Genomic DNA, 19,487 nt, shown 5'->3' on the forward strand with positions numbered 1-19,487 from the left:
GGGCAGAATTGCAGACACACATAGACATTGTGGCCTAGCTTGCAGCATTTCCTCACAATGGTCCCGTATTTTTCCAACAAATCGTCAGATCGTGTATGTTTAATGTCATTAGTCCCCACATGAATAATAATATTCTCTTTATCCCCCTTAAAATTTGACAATCTGTTGGTGATATCATTAATAGTTGCTACCGACAGACATACCCATGTTCTACTCCACCTATCCTTATTACAAAAAATATTCCCTGTTTCCCTGACAATAGCTTCTCCTAATAAAACAAAGTCCTTTCGAACTACAGTAGTTTGCATTTGGTTTTTCTGTTTTGAGGCCTGAATTGGGAGTGCATCACTTGGTGCACTCCCGATTCTTCTTGTTTAATGAAGCTAAAGTTTTGAGCATCCAGCATGATCACACAAGTCTTTTAATAGCTGAGACCTTAGGAATGAAAATAAAAATTAACACAATTAACATTCAGAGACCTTTTTTTTTTTTTTTTTTTTGATTTGGTAGTTGTTGGCGCATCGGCTTCTGTGGCCATATTGCACCTCCCAAGGTTTTTTGCAGTACTTTGATCCAAGCCCGAGGCGGGAATCGAACCCGGGAACTTTGGGTTGCCGGGCAGGTACTTTACCCACTCGGCTAGCCCGGTCGGCCGGAGACCTTTTCTCATATTGGATTCATGCACTTTTTTCACGCATGCAGGTTAGTAAGTAATCTCATAGTAATAAATAGCGTGAGGTTCACATTAATTGTTACGCATAAAATTAATTGTTGCGCATAAAAAGCTAGTACGGGCCAGACGTGTTCAAAGCCGCTAAGTGGATTTTTCTTATTTATTGATTTGAAATTATTGTTTTTCTAAAACTTTTGATTTAAATTTAGTAGTATAGCATTATTTTGTGATATTTCTGATTAATCTGGTGTATTTATTCTTTACTCGGCCTTGTAATTGCATAAAAGTATTCGGGAAGGGTATCAAATCCACGTGTTACAAGTTACAACTCCGCTGAACGAGAAGTTTTTTTAGCCAAATTTAGCCACTTATTGAATATCTTTTACATCAAATTATTTTTTGTAAGTAGCTTATAGACCTAGTAAGGATCGTTGGTTTATTCTGAATTGGGACAGCGAGATTTGAAAGTTAATTAATACTTAAGTGTCCATAGATTACCGTTCGTAACTTCCGCCTTTGTCTTTGTCATACGATCGTTATATATCGAACCTAGATAGCGTTAGTATAGTATACGTTATAATATTTTCAGCGATCGGTAAAATCTAATAAACTTGTTCAACTTCGTTGGCATTTAAATTGCACTTTTAACTAAATACATATACGACTTAGATTACAAACGTAATCTAATAAATACGTATAATTAATTAATACATAACTGATACGGAAGTTATATAAAGGGAACTCGGAGATAATTAATACTTGACTGATTGATTAATACTTGACGCTAAAAATATATATCCCGTTATAGCTGTGTTGGGAGATAAGTTAGGGTTATAAACTGAAATTGAAATTTTATTTAAATTAAAAGTAATCATGACTCAGACCAGAGCAGCAAAACAAAAGGCTCAAGCTAATGGAAGTGCTGTGGCTCAGAGGAGAACTGAGGGGGGCAGTTGCCTTCTGAGTCACAGCCTTCTAAAGTGCACAGCTTGCATGATGTTTGTGGAGCATTCAGGTACGGGACATGATATTGCCATGGGGGATGTCTTTGTGTGTGCACGATGCAAGGAGTGTATCGAAATCAGGCAACAACTCAGCGTTCTTATGGGCCTATATGAGAGCTTGAAGGACAGGGTGGATGCCCTCGAAGGAACTAAATTGAGGGGCCCATCAAGCTCTCAGCTGCCCACATCAACGCCAGAGCTTGTACTTGGTCATTGTGAAACACAGCGGCAACCCCCAAGGCAGAATGTGCTGGTCCCAAAGGAACTAGTAGTTGTTGGTGACTCTATTGTCAGGGAAACGGGGAACATGCTTTGTAAAAAGGATAGGTGGAACAGGACCAGAGTATGTCTGCCAGGGGCAAAGGTTGATGACGTTGTAGAGCAGATATCATCTTTTAAGGGCACAAAAGGTGATATAGTTGTACATGTGGGCACTAACGATATCAAGAGTAGGAGACCGGCAGAATTGCTTAACAAGTACAGGTCACTGTTGAAAAAAAAGCCGTGAAATAGGGTTGAATTTGAAAGTGTCTGCAATTCTGCCCAGACACGATAGGAGGGAGTATATGATGAGAGCCCTGTCAATCAATTCGGCCCTGGAAAGATTGTGCAAGGCTCAAGGGGTAGAATTTTTTTCAGCCTGGACTGTACTTGTTAACAAGAGGGATTGCTTCTACAGGGATGGGATACGCTTAAATAGAAAGGGTGCAAGAATATTTGCTGATGCTATCGAGGCAGTGTTAGGTGGGTCGGAAAACTGCTAGCTTGGGGGGATAGAAAGACGAATAGATTAACAGTAGCCACTGGCAGAGGTGAAAGAGATTCTTGCACTGCTTCTATTAGAATGAGCAGAAGCCTGAAAAACAAGATTCAGGATATTTCAGAGACTGCTGAGAGCCATTGCGGTACAAGTAAACACATGGGTTGTGTTAGGGTAGCTAAGAATAGAAATAGGTGCATGTATACTTGCTTGTACACCAATGCTAGGAGTTTAGTAAATAAATTTGATGAATTTGAGGTATTGCTCAAAACATCAAAGGCAGATATTGTTGGGATATCAGAGACTTGGTGTCACACAGATATAAGGAATGCAGAACTGGAATTTGGGGAGTACAACGTCTACAGAAAAGATAGACTGGATAGGAAGGGAGGAGGGGTTATGCTATTAGTGAAGAAATACATAAAATCCAAGGAAGTGAAGCCAGTGGACATTGATGGACAGTGCAGTGTTGAGTCAGTTTGGTGTGACATAAGCATTGGGAGATCAAAATTGAGAGTAGGAGTATGCTATAGGCCTAATGACTCTGATGAGTATAATAAGAAACTGTACAGGGAAATAGAGTGGGCCAGTAAATCAAAGAGTCTTATAATGGGAGATTTTAATTTCCCAGATATTGACTGGAATTTGTGGTCTGGTCACTCACACACTAACAAGGCTTTTGTGGATTTATTGGATGATTGTTTTCTACATCAGCATGTTCGGGAGGCAACTAGAGGGAGGAATACTCTTGATTTGATTATCTGCAGTGATTCTTCATCCATTAAGAATCTGCAGATAAATGAACCACTAGGCGGCAGTGATCACAGTGTGCTGAAGTGGGATTTACTCAAAGAGGTAACTACCATTAGGGGTAAAGGGTAGGGTTATTGCTTTCGTAAAGGTGACTACGATGGACTGAGACAGTATTTAAATTCTATACAGTGGGACCAACTGATGTTACCAACAGTAAATGCAAAATGGGAAGCATTCAAAGAACTTATCTTGGAAGCTACTAGACTTTACATACCAACTAAGAAATATTGTTCAAGGTTTAGGCCTAAATGGATGTCAGATGAACTGATGAGGCATATGGCAGAGAAGAAACATGCATGGGATACATACAAATTAACACATGACACAGAAGCCTATGATAGATACAAGTTGATCTGTAACCAAGTTACAAAGGAGGTTAGACAGGCGAAAGCAGATTACGAGAAATCTTTGGCAAGGGATGCAAAGAAAAACAGCAAAGAGTTCTTTACTTATGTAAACTCTAGAAGGAAGGGGATGAATCAGATTGGTCCACTTGATATCGATGGGTCAACTGTTGATGATCCTGCGCAGGTAGCTAACAAACTAAATGAATATTTTGCATCGACATTCACACATGAGGAGTTATTTAGCAAGGGGAATGCCAGAGGTGTATTCAACTCTAGCAGTAAGCTAGAGAATCTTGTAATAACAGAGAGTAAAGTGGGGGAGAAATTGTTGAAGATAAACAGAAGAAAGACACCTGGGGTGGATGGGATCTATCCAGTTATATTAAAGGAGGCAGCAAAGGAAGTAAGCAAACCCTTAGCCATAATTATGAGAGCTTCCTTGGACTCAGGGGAGATACCTATAGACTGGAGATGTGCAAATGTGACCCCAATTCACAAAGGAGGATCAAAAGCTGACACGAGCAATTATAGACCTGTGAGTTTAACTTCTGTTCCAGGAAAATTAATGGAGGCACTACTTAAAGAAGCACTGCAGGATCATCTAGACAAGACTTCGGTTATAGCTCGGACACAGCATGGTTTTGTTAAGGGGAAGTCTTGCCTGACCAATTTGATTGGATACTATGATGCAGTCACAAAGGAACTGGATGTAGGGAATAACTTTGATATTATATACTTGGATCTTAGAAAGGCTTTTGATACTGTTGCACATGGAAGACTGCTGCACAAATTGGAGCAGTGTAACATTGGAGGCAAATTGCTGCTGTGGGTAAAGGGGTGGCTGAGGGGGAGAAGACAGAGAGTGGTAATCAATGGACACTGCTCGTCGTGGACTAATGTTATTAGTGGAGTCCCTCAGGGCTCAGTGTTGGGTCCATTATTGTTTTCTGTATTCATAAATGATATTGATGATGGTATATCAAGCTTAATGTCGAAGTTTGCAGACGATACAAAGGTAGGCAGGGTTGTCAAGGACACTACTGACACTGTGCTGCTGCAACAGGATCTGGAAAGGTTGAGCAGATGGGCTGAGAGGTGGCAAATGAAGTTTAACCTTGTCAAATGTAAAGTACTACACATGGGAAACAGCAACTCCAGAGCAACATATCAACTCTGTGGTATTACACTGACAGTGGTAGAGAATGAAAGGGACCTGGGGGTGGTTGTGCAGGCAGATATGAAGTTCTCTGAGCAGTGCAGACGGGCTGCAAGAGTAGCTCATGGTGTATTGTCAATGATATATAGGAATTTTTCTAACAGGGAAAAGGAGGTGATTATTCCCTTGTATAAGGCAATGGTCACACCTAGAGTACTGTATACAGGCCTGGAGGCCTCATTTCAAGAAGGATGTAGAGCTGCTGGAACGAGTACAGAGAAGGGCAACAAGATTAGTGAATGGAACAAAGGGGTGCTCTTACGAAGAAAGGCTTGAGATTTGCAAATTACAGTGTCTGGAGACTAGGCACCAGCGAGGTGATCTGATAGAGGTGTATAAAGCATTGAATGGTTTGAGCATGCTCAATGCTGATGGGATTCTTCCTCTCGCTCAGAATAATCACCTGAAAGGGCATAAATTCAAATTGAGGAAAGACAGACGTAGGATAGACGTGCGGAAATTTGCCTTTAGCCAGCGAGTGGTTGGTTGGTGGAACAGACTTCCATCCCTTGTCGTGGAAGTGGATAGCCTAAATAAGTTTAAGGCTCAGCTGGAGGTATTTTGAACGAACAGAGGGGTGAAGTGGGAGTGGTTTTTTTTTTTTTTTCTGTTTTTTTTTTTTTTTTTGGCTGATGCTGCATAAGCTTGCTTTCCTGCATCAAATGCCTCTACTAATGCTAATCAGTTTCTTACCTGTGATCACGAAAATGTGGTCATAGAGACCTGGTGTCACACAGATATAAGGAATGCAGAACTGGAATTTGGGGCGTACAACATCTACAGAAAAGATAGACAGGATAGGAAGGGAGGAGGGTTATGCTATTAGTTAAGTAACACATAAAATCCAAGGAAGTCAAGCCAGTCGACATCGCTGGACAGTGCAGTATCGAGTCAGTTTGGTGTGACATAAGCATTGGGAGATCAAAATTGAGAGTAGGAGTATGCTATAGGCCTGATGACTCTGATGAGTATAATAATGGGTTGATGTAAGAAGTGGGGTTGGGTTGTTGTAAGAAGTGAGGTTCCCCAAGGATCAGTATTAGGGCCACTGTTGTTTTTAATTTTCATAAACGACATTGATTAAGGGATAGAGGGCGTGATGTCTAAATTTGCAGATGATGTTAAAATTGGTAGAGTAGTTAATGATCACTGTCAAGCTGAGCTTCTTCAGAGAGACCTAGATAGACTTCAGGAATGGGCAGAAAAATGGCAGCTGTGCTTTAATCCAACAAAGTGTAAGGTATTACACCTGGGAAACAGTAAACCCAAAAAAACTTATTCACTTGGTGGAGTTCAACTAAACCCAGTACTGGAGGAAAGGGACTTGGGTGTTACGATACGGTCAGACATGAAATTCTCTGAGCATTGTAAACAGGTTACAAGGAAGGCCCATGGTGTCCTATCGATGATCTATCGAACTTTTGCAAGTAGAGATAGGGACTTGATAATCCCATTATATAAGGCTTATGTTAGACCACACTTGGAATACTGTGTTCAAGTATGGAGACCGCACCTAAAGAAAGACATCGAGCTTCTTGAAAGGGTGCAAAGAAGGGTAACTCGCCTGGTGAGATCAGCAAAAGGGTGTCCTTATGAAGAAAGACTTCGAATATGTGGGTTGCAGAGTTTGGAAACTAGACACCTTAGAGGAGTTTTGATTGAGGTGTTTAAGGCTCTCAGAGGCATCAGTAAAATGAATGAGGACGAAATTTTCAAGATTATAAATTATGCTAGAACTAGGGGACATAAATTCAAGTTACGGGGGGGAAATGTTTAGATTGGACTGTAGGAAGTTTTATTTTAGCCAGCGAGTTATAAATTACTGGAATAAGTTGCCTTCATGGGTGGTAGAGGCCGAGAATTTGGGGAAATTCAAAGGTCATCTGGATAGTACTTTTGGGTAAGGGAAGCGCGTAGGATGATAGGTTTAATTTCCTTTTTATTATTTTTTATTTTATATATTTTTTATTTATTAATTATTATTATTTAGTTATTTATTTATTTATCTATTTATTTTTTGTTTTTATCATTGTTTTGTTTGGATTTTTTTTTTTTTTTTTTGGCTGGTGCAGCATAAGCCATAGGCTTTCTTGCACCATGTGGCCGTTAATACTAATACTAATACTAATAAGAAACTGTACAGGAAAATAGAGTGGGCCACTAAATCAGTCTTATAATGGGGGATTTTAATTTCTCAGATATTGACTAGAATTTGTGGTTTGGTCACTCATACACTAGCAAGGCATTTGTGGATGGATTAGTGTTTTTCTACATCATCATGTTCAGGAGGCAACTAGAGGGAGTAATACTCTTGATTTGATTATCAGTAGTGATTCTTCATGCATTAAGAATCTGCAGATAGAGGAACCACTAGGTGACAGTGATCACAGTGTGCTGAAGTCGGATTTACTCAAAGAGGTAACTACCATTAGGAGTAAAGGGAAGGGTTATTGCTTTCGTGTAGGCGACTACGATAGTCTGAGACAGTATTTAAATTCTATACAGTCGGACCAATTGATGATGTTACCAACAGCAAATTTAAAATGGGAAGCATTCAAAGAACTTATCTTGGAAGCTATTAGGCTTTACATACCAACTAAGAAATATTGTTCAAGGTTTAGGACTAAATGGATGTCAGATGGACTAATGAGACATATGGCAGAGAAGAAAAATGCATGGGATATGTATAAATTAACACGTGACACAGAAGCCTATGATAGATATAAGTTGATCTGTAACCAAGTTACAAAGGAGTTTAGGCAGGCGAAGGCAGATTATGAGAAATCTCTGGCAAGGAATGCAAAGAAAAACAGCAATGAGTTCTTTACTTATGTAAACTCTAGAAGGAAGGGGATGAATCAGATTGGTCCACTTGATATCGATGATTCAACTGTTGATGATCCTGCTCAGGTAGCTAACAAACTAAATGAATATTTTGCATCGACATTCACACATGAGGAGTTATTCAGCGAGGGAATGCCAGAGGTGTATTCAACTCTGGCAGTAAGCTAGACAATCTTGTAATAACTGAGAGTAAAGTGGAGGAGGAAATTGTTGAAGATAAACACAAGAAAGGCACCTGGGGTGGATGGTATCTAACCAGTTATATTAAAGGATGCAGCAAAGGAAGTAAGCAAATCCTTAGCCATAATTATGAGAGCTTCTTTGGAGGTACCCATAGACTGGAGATGTGACCCCAGTTCACAAAGGAGGATCAAAGGCTGACACAAGTAATTATATACCTGTGAGTATAACTTCTGTTCCAGGAAAATTAATGGAGGCACTACTTAAAGAAGCACTGCAGGATCATCTAGACAAGACTTCAGTTATAGCTCGGACACAGCATGGTTTTGTTAAGGGGAAGTCTTGCCTGACCAATTTAATTTGATACTATGATGCAGTCACAAAAGAACTGGATGCAGGGAATAACTTTGATATTATACACTTGGATCTTAGAAAGGCTTTTGATACTGTTGCACATGGAAGACTGCTGCACAAATTTGAGCAGTGTGGAATTGGAGGCAAATTTCTGCTATGGATAAAGGGGTGGTTGAGGGGGAGAAGACAGAGAGTGGTAATCAATGGACACTGCTCATCGTGGACTAATGTTATTAGTGGAGTCCCTCAGGGCTCAGTGTTGGGTCCATTATTGTTTTCTGTATTTATAAATGATATTGATGATGGTATATCAAGCTTAATGTCCAAGTTTGCAGACAATGCAAAGGTGGCATGGTTGTTAAGGACACTACTGATGCTATGCTGCTGCAACAGGATCTGGAAAGGTTGAGCAGATGGGCTGAGACATTGCAAATGAAGTTTAACATTGACATATGTAAAGTACTACATATAGGAAACAGCAACCCCAGAGCAACATATCAACTCTGTGGTACTACACTGACGGTGGTAGAGAATGAAAAGGACCTGGGAGGTAATAGAGCAAGCAGATATGAAGTTTCTGAGTAGTGTAGATGGGCTGCAGGAGTAGCTCATGGTGTCTTATCAATGATATACAGTAATACCCCGAAGTTACGCGATAGGTGTTTCCGACGAAAATCGCTTAAGTCGAATTCGCGTAAGTCGGGGTACAACTTTGCATATAATACATATAAATTTTGTTTAATTGGGACCAAGAACAAACAAAAACACTAGTTTAGAAGAAAAATATTAATAAAATTGCAGTTCTTTATACATATTAATACAAAATATGTATTAAAAAAATAAATGACTTACGTAAAAAAGTTATTTCGATGTCGATGGCTTCATAAAATCTAACAAATTCGTCTGACGACAGTCAGACGAATTTGTTAGACTTCTTTTTTTCACGCAGAATTTCTTTGTAGCAAGCTAATAATTTTTTTATTCCTTGCTTTGTAACTATAACGCGTTCTTCGTTGTAGTCATGTTTTCTAAAATTTTTAAGCCCTTTTCAATTGAGCTAAGACCTTCTGTCAAGTTTGCAATTGTCATGTGCTTTTCGTTGTTGCCTCATTTAGGCCTGTAGCACGTGCAATATTACATGGTCTTTCATTTCACTCAAAGCGTTTCACAATTTCATATTTTTCTCTATCGACAGAGGCGGACTGGCCATAAGCCTTACTGGGGAAACCCCGGTGGGCCTGTGTGATTTTGGCCATAGCATTAGCATTAGCATTAGTAGAGGCATTTGATGCAAGAAAGCAAGCTTATGCAGCATCAGCCAAAAAAAAAAAAAAGAAAGTAACATAAATAAAAATAACCACTTCCACTTCACCCCTCTGTTCGTTCGAAATACCTGTCCAGCTGAGCCTTAAACTTATTTAGGCTATCAACTTCCACGACAAGGGATGGAAGTCTGTTCCACCTACCAACCACCCGCTGGCTAAAGGCAAATTTCCGCACATCTATCCTACATCTGTCTTTCCTCAATTTAAATTTATGATCTCTCAGGTGATTATTCTGAGCTAGAGGAAGAATCCCATCAGCATTGAGCATGCTTAAACCATTCAAGGCTTTACACACCTCTATCAGATCACCCCGCTGGTGCCTAGTTTCCAGACACTGTAATTCGCAAAACTTAAGCCTTTCTTCGTAAGAGCACCCCTTTGTCCCATTCATCAATCTAGTTGCCCTTCTCTGTACTCGTTCCAGCAGCTCAACATCCTTCTTGAAATGAGGCCTCCAGGCCTGTATACAGTACTCTAGGTGTGGCCTGACCATTGCTTTATACAAGGGAATAATCACCTCCTTATCCCTGCTAGAAAAATTCCTATATATCATTGACAATACACCATGAGCTACTCTTGCAGCCCGTCTGCACTGCTCAGAGAACTTCATATCTGCCTCCACAACCACCCCCCAGGTCCCTTTCATTCTCTACCACTGTCAGTGTAGTACCACAGAGTTGATACGTTGCTCTGGGGTTGCTGTTTCCCATATGTAGTACTTTACATTTGTCAATGTTAAACTTCATTTGCCACCTCGAAGCCCATCTGCTCAACCTTTCCAAATCCTGTTGCAGTAGCATAGTGTCAGTAGTGTCCTTGACAACCCTGCCAACCTTCGTATCGTCTGCAAACTTGGACATTAAGCCTGATATACCGTCATCAATATCATTTATAAATACAGAAAACAATAAAGGACCCAATACTGAACCCTGAGGGACTCCACTAATAACATTAGTCCACGAAGAGCAGTGTCCATTGATTACCACTCTCTGTCTTCTCCCCCTCAACCATCCCTTTATCCATAGCAGCAATTTGCCTCCAATGCCACACTGCTCCAATTTGTGCAGCAGTCTTCCATGTGCAACAGTATCAAAAGCCTTTCTAAGATCCAAGTATATAATATCAAAGTTATTCCCTGCATCCAGTTCTTTTGTGACTGCATCATAGTATCCAATCAAATTGGTCAGGCAAGACTTACCCTTAACAAAACCATGCTGTGTCCGAGCTATAACCGAAGTCTTGTCTAGATGATCCTGCAGTGCTTCTTTAACCAGTGCCTCCATTAATTTTCCGGGAACAGAAGTTAAACTCACAGGTCTATAATTACTTGTGTCAGCCTTTGATCTCCCTTTGTGAATTGGGGTCACATTTGCACTCTCCAGTCCGTGGGTACCTCCTACGAGTCCAAGGAAGCTTTCATAATTATGGCTATGGGTTTGCTTACTTTCTCTGCTGCCTCCTTTAATATAACTGAATAGATCCCATCCACCCCAGGTACCTTTCTTGTGTTTATCTTCAACAATTTCCTCCTCCACTTTGCTCTCAGTTATTACAAGATTCTCTAGCTTACTGCTAGAATTGAATACACCTTTGGCATTCCCCTCGCTGAATAACTCCTCATGTGTGAATGTCGATGCAAAATATTCATTTAGTTTGTTAGCTACCTGAGCAGGGTCATCAACAGTTGACCCATCGATCTCAAGTGGACCAATCTGATTCATCCCCTTCCTTCTAGAGTTTACATAAGTAAAGAACTCTTTGCTGTTTTTTTTCGCATCCCTTGCCAAGGATCTCTCGTAATCTGCCTTCGCCTGCCTAACCTCCTTTGTAACTTGGTTACAGATCAACTTGTATCTATCATAGGCGTCTGTGTCACGTGTTAATTTGTATGTATCCCATGCATTTTTCTTCTCTGCCATATGCCTCATTAGTTCATCTGACATCCATTTAGGCCTAAACCTTGAACAATATTTCTTAGTTGGTATGTAAAGCCTAGTAGCTTCCAAGATAAGTTCTTTGAATGCTTCCCATTTTGAATTTGCTGTTGGCAATATCATCAGTTGATCCCACTGTATAGAATTTAAATACTGTCTCAGTCCATTGTAGTCGCCTCTACAAAAGCAATACTCCTTCCCTTTACCCCTAATGGTAGTTACCTCTTTGAGTAACTCCCACTTCAGCACACTGTGATCACTGCCACCTAGTGGTTCATTTATCTGCAGATTCTTAATGCATGAAGAATCACTACTGATAATCAAATCAAGAGTATTCCTCCCTCTAGTTGCCTCCCGAACATGCTGATGTAGAAAACAATCATCCAATAAATCCACAAAAGCCTTGCTAGTGTGTGAGTGACCAGCCCACAAATTCCAGTCAATATCTGGGAAATTAAAATCTCCCATTATAAGACTCTCTGATTTACTGGCGCACTCTATTTCTCCGAACAGTTTCTTATTATACTCATCAGAGTCATTAGGCCTATAGCACACTCCTACTCTCAATTTTGATCTCTCAATGCTTATGTCACACCAAACTGACTCGACACTGCACTGTCCTGCGATGTCGACTGGCTTCACTTCCTTGGATTTTATGTGTTTTTTAACTAATAGCATAACCCCTCCTCCCTTCCTATCCTGTCTATCCTTTCTGTAGACATTGTACTCCCCAAATTCCAGTTCTGCATTCCTTATATCTGTGTGACACCACGTCTCTGAAATCCCCACAATATCTGCCTTTGATGTTTTGAGCAATACCTCAAATTCATCAAATTTATTTACTAAACTCCTAGCATTGGTGTACACACAAGTATACATGCACCTGTTCTTTTTCTTAGCTACCCTAACACAACCTATGTGTTTACTTGTACCCCAATGATTCCCAGCAGTCTCTGAAATATCCTGCATCTTATTTTCCAGGCTGCGGCTCATTGGTCCCATACAAAGGGTGGCATAGTTGTTAAGGACACTACTGATGCTATGCTGCTGCAACAGGATCTGGAAAGGTTGAACAGATGGGCTGAGAGATGGCAAATGAAGTTTAACATTGACATATGTAAAGTACTACATATAGGAAACAGCAACCCCAGAGCAACATATCAACTCTGTGGTACAACACTGACAGTGGTAGAGAATGAAAAGGACATGGGGGTAATAGAGCAGGCAGATATGAAGTTTCTGAGTAGTGTAGATGGGCTGCAGGAGTAGCTCATGGTGTCTTATCAATGATATACAGTAATACCCCGAAGTTACGCGATAGGTGGGTCCGACGAAAATCGGCGCCTCCGTAGCCAGGTGGGAAGGAGCAGCAGTGCATAGCACACGCTTCTTGATTAGACCGGGGTTCGAGCCCGTCGCCACCAAATATGGAGGATGCGGAAAGGTCAGGGAATGACCACCGCATATCCCGGAGCAATATGGCCTTAGTTGCTAATGCTCCTAAAAACCAAAACAACAAACAACATCCGACGAAAATCGCTTAAGTCGAATTCGCGTAAGTCGGCGTACAACTTTGCATATAAATACATATAAATTTTGTTTAATTGGGACCAAGGACAAACAAAAACACTAGTTTAGAAGAAAAATATTAATAAAATTGCAGTTCTTTATACATAATAATACAAAATATGTATTAAAAAAATAAATGACTTACATTAAAAAGTTATTTCGATGTCGATGGCTTCATAAAATCTAACAAATTCGTCTGACGACACAGAGACTTTTTTTTTTTCACGCAGAATTTCTTTGTAGCAAGCTAATAATTTTTTTATTCCTTGCTTTGTAACTATAACGCGTTCTTCGTTGTAGTCTATGTTTTCTAAAATTTTTAAGCCCTTTTCAATTGAGCTAAGACCTTCTGTCAAGTTTGCAATTGTCATGTGCTTTTCGCTGTTGCCTCATTTAGGCCTGTAGCACGTGCAATATCACATGGTCTTTCATTTCACTCAAAGCGTTTCACAATTTCATATTTTTTCTCTATCGACAGAGGCGGACTGGCCATAAGCCTTACCGGGGAAATCCCGGTGGGCCTGTGTGATTTTGGCCATAAACCATAGTATGAGGCTGCTATAAATTTTCCCGGGTAAGAATTTTTGATGCAGTCTGCCTCTGTTTATCGATAATTGCTTTTCTTTTTCTCTCTGAATCTGCAGTGTCTTCACCAGTATGCTTCCTTTTCACACCTTTTAAGTATTTTACTATTTTTAGGGAATAAAGCACAATTACAAAACGAGGAGTCACGCTTGATATGCATAAACAAAGCTGCACACATGTAGCAACTGAATAAAAAACACCATAAAGGCAGAGATACACTATTAACACCTCACATTTCTAGGGGTTACTACCATAAAACAATAAAAATCCAGTTGCGTTTCTGCTAGTGGAATCTGTTATAAACTGGTAGTAAACTCCATCTAATTGCATACCGATAGCTGGAATTGTGTTGGTTTTTACGTTATTATGGTGAAATTCCCCTAAAACAAATATATTTTCTGAATCTTCTCTTCTTTCCTATCGTGTTGCGTTCGGGTGGCGTGATTCTGCATTCGACTGCCATTTCTTGTTTTTTTTTTTTTTTTTGATTTGGTAGTTGTTGGCGCATCGGCTTCTGTGGCCATATTGCACCTCCCAAGGTTTTTGCAGTACTTTGATCCAAGCCCGAGGCGGGAATCGAACCCGCGACCTTTGGGTTGCCGGGCAGGTACTTTACCCACTCAGCTAGCCCGGTCGGCCCATTTCTTGTAAACACAAAGGCGAATCGTGCACAAGCAAATTCGGTTCGTGTTATATTATAAGATATCGTTACCGTATTTATAAATAGTGTATGATCGAATTCGTATATATTGTAAACACGTGTTATACGAGGCCTGACTCTATATGGCTCGACCGACGCGATCCATTTCTCTCATGAAAACGATGTAATTTCCGACAAACGTTGAGCACAAATTTGTTGGAATACAAATTCTTGTGTATATGTGCAGCTCATGCGCAGTAAAGTTGAATTTTGTTCATCTTTCGCTCTCACTCTCCGCCGTCGCACCATATATCGATAACATATGAAAAACGACCTTGAAGATAGTGGGCGGCAGTGTTGCCAAACGAAAAAATCAAGAACCGCGTAACTCAGAGTTCGCATAAGTCGCGGTATTACTGTATAGGAATTTTTCTAGCAGGGATGAGGTGATTATTCACTTGTATTAGGCAATGGTCAGGCCACACTTTGAGTACTGTATACAGGTCTGGAGGCCTCATTTCAAGAAGGATGTAAAGCTGCTGGAACGAGTACAGAGAAGGGCAACAAGATTAGTGAATGGAACAAAGGGTTGCTCTTACGAAGAAAGGCTTAAATTTTGCAAATTGCAGTGTCTGGAGACTAGGCACCGGCGAGGTGATCTGATAGAGGTGTATAAATAAAGCTTTGAATTGTTTGAGCATGCTCAATGCTGATGGGATTCTGCCTCTTGCTCAGAATAATCACCTGAGAGGGCATAAATTCAAATTGAGGAAAGACAGATGTAGGATAGATGTCCAGAAATTTGCCTTTAGCCAGTGGGTAGTTGGTTGGCAGAACAGACTTCCATCCCTTGTTGTGGAAGTTGATAGCCTAAATAAATTTAATGCTCAGCTGGACAGGTATTTCGAACGAACAGAGGGGTGAAGTGGAAGGTTTTTTTTTTTTTTTTGGCTGATGCTGCATAAGCTTTCTTTCTTGCATCATATGCCTATGCTAATGCTAATGATAAAACAAGTCGAAAAGTTTTGTCCTTTTTAGGAAGGAAAGTAATTTAAAGTAATTTTAAATATTTATTATCGTATATTTGCACATTCGTGAAATTTAATGATGTTTATTTTTAAAAACTTTGACACAATGCTTTCAATTTCTCGGGGTTGTGAGGTGTATTGGATTGATCTGGGGTTGAATTGGGAGCCTTCGGTTATGATCCTGGGGATGTCTAGGCATTCATGTGCTTAGAGAATTGAATTCATTTATTTGATTTTAAATGTAGTATATTTTTAATCATTTTAAATTTCGAATTGTGTTTAAACAAGAATTTTGAAGAGAAGCAATCCTATGGAGGAAAATATATGTAACTCTTATGAATTTTTATTTTTTATTATATTTTACATGAAAGTTATAAAAAATTGTTATAAAAAAAAAAGATTCATCTATCTCTCACTTCAGGTTTAACCTTAAACCATTTGTAGTGCTTCCTTCATTCTCCTTGATTCTTTATTTTTCTCAAATTTTAAAGCATAGATTCCAAGATGTTTTATTATATATGTTTTCAAAATCAACAATCTGGCTTCCCTCCTCTTTGGTCTAAAACCTGATGATACTTCCCCCAGGTTATGTTCAATATTTCTGTAGCACCTCCTTGATAGAGTGACTCATGCATTGGGCACCCATATCATCCCTCTTTCAAAGTCTGTTAACTCACAATGTTTATTCATACTGACATTGAATTACTGTCTATGTGAATGCAGTAATACAGTGTACCTATATACCTGCCAAGCAGTGGGTTCATCCATTACGAGAGGGTTGACATCACTTTGCCCAGGAACTAGGTATTCCATGAATTCAGTCCTTTCAGTGTATATTAATATAATACTAAGGAGTGAAATTCCTCTGTAGTTTCCACATTGAGCTTTAATATATTGGTACAGTTAAGGCTTTGATGCTTTGCTGAATGACTGCATAATGGTGATGTAACCACCAAAACAGTATTTTCTTCCACCTTCAGCATTTTGAATCTGAGTTTGAGGCATTTTGCTGCGTCTCTATACTTGGAAAATTTCAAGTATGGAGAGGCAGCATAAAGCTAGTGTTTATTTTCCTGCTTTCACAAAACTCTAGCAATGTTTTACCATTATTGTTGGGTTAAACTTTCTCTCCTTTCTCCAAATTTTCCTAAAATATCTCTTTGGATGTAACTAATTTCTTCCAGCAGTCATCCTCTGCTACAGAAAATTTGTGTTCATTTAATAGAAATTCATACATGAAGCCAGTGCATAATTTTTTTGTTTGATTCCTTTACATGCTGGAGTCCCAGAAAATGAACAGGAAGACTTAGCTACCAAAAGTGCTTCAAATCCGATCTCATCTAATACCGTATGTTGACTATAAATCTATTATACAACAGATCTATAAAGAACAGTTGAAATGTACGTGGGAAAAACAAACAAATAATATACTTTTTGAAATAAAGAGAGAACCTAAACGGTGGCAGTCCAGCCTGAGAGGAAATAGAAAAGAAGAAACTATACTAGCAAAATTTCACATTGGTCATTGGTCATGCATTCCCTACTCACAGTTACCTACTCAGAGATGAAGCTGCTCTACAATACAGTAACTGTTCATGCTCACTCATGATACTGCATATCATCATAGAATGCCCACTAAGAGAATATAAAACTGCTTTCTCCTCACATTTCAATAATTACAATCAATTAACACTACAGAATGTTCTTGGAGAATGGCAGGAAAAAATGGATGACATTTTCGTTTTCTTAAAATTGATTAAAAAATATCACCTTGTCTGAACTCTTATCAGTAGAAAAACAAACAAGAAAGATGTCATAAATCAGTACATTATAGCCTCAGTTGTTGATGCACCAAAAAACTCAACAACAACAACCTTCCGTGCCAAACCAATAATCTTAGCCAGGCAGTGCCAATACTATTCTTTCATTGTCATTAGATTTACTGCTTTTCCAAAGTTCTTAAAGAACTCTTCTATTATTTTCATTGTTTATTTTTTTATTTATTTATTTATTTTTTTTTTTTTTTTACCCTTTAACTGGTCCAGACAAATTTCATCATCCAACTTTCCAGCTGAAATTTTCCAACTTAAATCCTCTTATTGGTTAATGTTTCCAAGCCAGTTAAGTTTAATACAATTTAATTTTATTAAACTTAACTGGCAATTTAATACAGTTAGGTTTAATACAATTTAATTTAATTTTAAGCTATTTCCACTTCATTCTGCTGTACAGTACTTCCAGAATAAATTAATTTATAATTATTGTTTACTACAGTTGATCTGTATTTATCCTTTTAGTTTATGTAGTAGTAGTGACATGTGATGCAAGAAAACAAGTGTATGAGCTTATGCAGCATCAGCCAAAAAAAAAAAAAAAAAATCACACCATTCCCTCCAAATGCCTGTCCAATTCCTCTTTAAATTTATTTAATCTATCAACTTCCACAACGACAGATGGAAGTTTGTTCCAGCAATTAACCACCCGCTGGCTAAAGGCAAATTTCTGCACATCTATTCCACATCTGTCTTTTCTTAATTTGAATTTATGCCCCCTTAGGTTCGTAATCTGAACAAGTGGAAGGATCCCATCAGAATTCAGTGTGCTCAATCCATTCAAGGCCTTATACACCTCAGTCAGATCACTGCCAGGTGCCTAGTCTCCAGCTGCTGCAATTTGCAGAACTTAAGCCTTTCTTGGTAAGAGGATTCCTTCATTGCCTTCACAAGTCTTGTTGCCCTTCTCTGTACACGCTTACGCAAATCTACATCCTTCCTAAAATGAGGCCTCTAGACCTGTATGCAGCAATCAAGGTGTGGCCTGACCATTGCCTTATACAGAGGGACAATCACTTCCTTTTCCCTGCTAGCAAAATTCCTATATATCATTGACAAAACCCCATGACCTGCCCTGGCAGCCTGTCTGCATTGCTCAGAAAACTTCATATCTGACTGCACAATTACTCCCAGGTCTTTTTCATTTTCTATCACCTTAAGTGTAGTACCACACAGTTGGTACTTTCTCTGGGGTTACTTCTACTCATATGCAGTACTTTGCATTTGCCAAGGTTAAACTTCAGTTGCCACTTCTTAGTCCATCTACCCAAATTATCTAGATCCTGTTGCAGTAGTACACTGCCATTACTGTCATTAACAACCCTGCCAACCTTTGTATCATCTGCAAACTTCGACACTAAGCCTGATATATCTTCATTAATATCATTGATAAATATACAAAACAACAGAGGACCCAACACCAAACCCTGTGGGACTCCACTAATAACATTAGTCCACGAAGGCCAGCACCCATTAATTACCACCCTCTGTCTTCTCCCACTCAACCATCCTTTTATCCATTGTAGCAACTTACCCTTAATACCATTCTGCTCCAATTTGTACAATAGTCTTCCATGCACAACAGTGTCAAAAGCTTTCCTGAAATCCGAATATATGATATCAAAATTATTTTTTGCATCCAGTTCCTTTGTAACCACATCATAATATCCTATCAGATTTGTCAGAAAAGACTTTCCCTTAACAAATCCATTCTGTGTCTGAATTATAGCTGCAGTCTTGTCTAGATGATCCTGCAATGCATCTTTAAACAGTGACTCCATTATTTTACCCGGAACAGAAGTTAAACTAACTGGTCTGTAATTACTCATGTCACCCTTCGATCCCCCTTTGTGAATTGGGGATACATTTGCACATCTCCAGTCCATGGGTACCTCCCCTGAGTCCAAGGATACTCTCATAATTATGGCTAAGGGTTTGCTTAGTTGCTTTGCCGCCTCCTTTAATATAACTGGATAGATCCCATCCACCCCAGGTGCCTTTCTTATGTTTAACTTCAACAATTTCTCCTTCACTTTGCTCTCAGTTATTACAAAATCATTAAGCACCCTGCTACAATTCGATAACTTTCTGCCATTTTCAAACCTTAATAACTCCTCATGTGTGAATGTAGATGCAAAATACTCATTCAGTTTGTTTGCTATCTGAGCAGGATCATCAACAGTCGAACCATCGATATCAAGTGGACCGATCAGATTCATCTCCTTCCTTTTTGAGTTTATATAAGTAAAGAAATCCTTGCTGTTTTTCTTAGCATCTTTTGCCAAAGAATGTGATGATACCTTCTGTTTTAATATATCATTCTAGTTCTGATAATTCCACTTCTTAAAAGTTTAAGCTTCTGTCATTGATGATGCTGTCTCAA

At 39.2% G+C, this 19,487-nt stretch overlaps 1 protein-coding gene across 1 annotated transcript in view; it reads left to right on the plus strand.

Moving 5' to 3' along the window:
• Positions 1–19,487, plus strand: part of LOC150085126 (transducin beta-like protein 2) — a 216,011-nt gene that overhangs the window by 87,140 nt on the left and 109,384 nt on the right. The window lies entirely within an intron of this gene.

The sequence above is a fragment of the Mastigoproctus giganteus genome, chromosome 5 (assembly GCF_048544385.1).
Source record: "Mastigoproctus giganteus isolate SK-2022 chromosome 5, ASM4854438v1, whole genome shotgun sequence".
In the NCBI taxonomy this organism is placed as follows: domain Eukaryota; kingdom Metazoa; phylum Arthropoda; class Arachnida; order Uropygi; family Thelyphonidae; genus Mastigoproctus; species Mastigoproctus giganteus.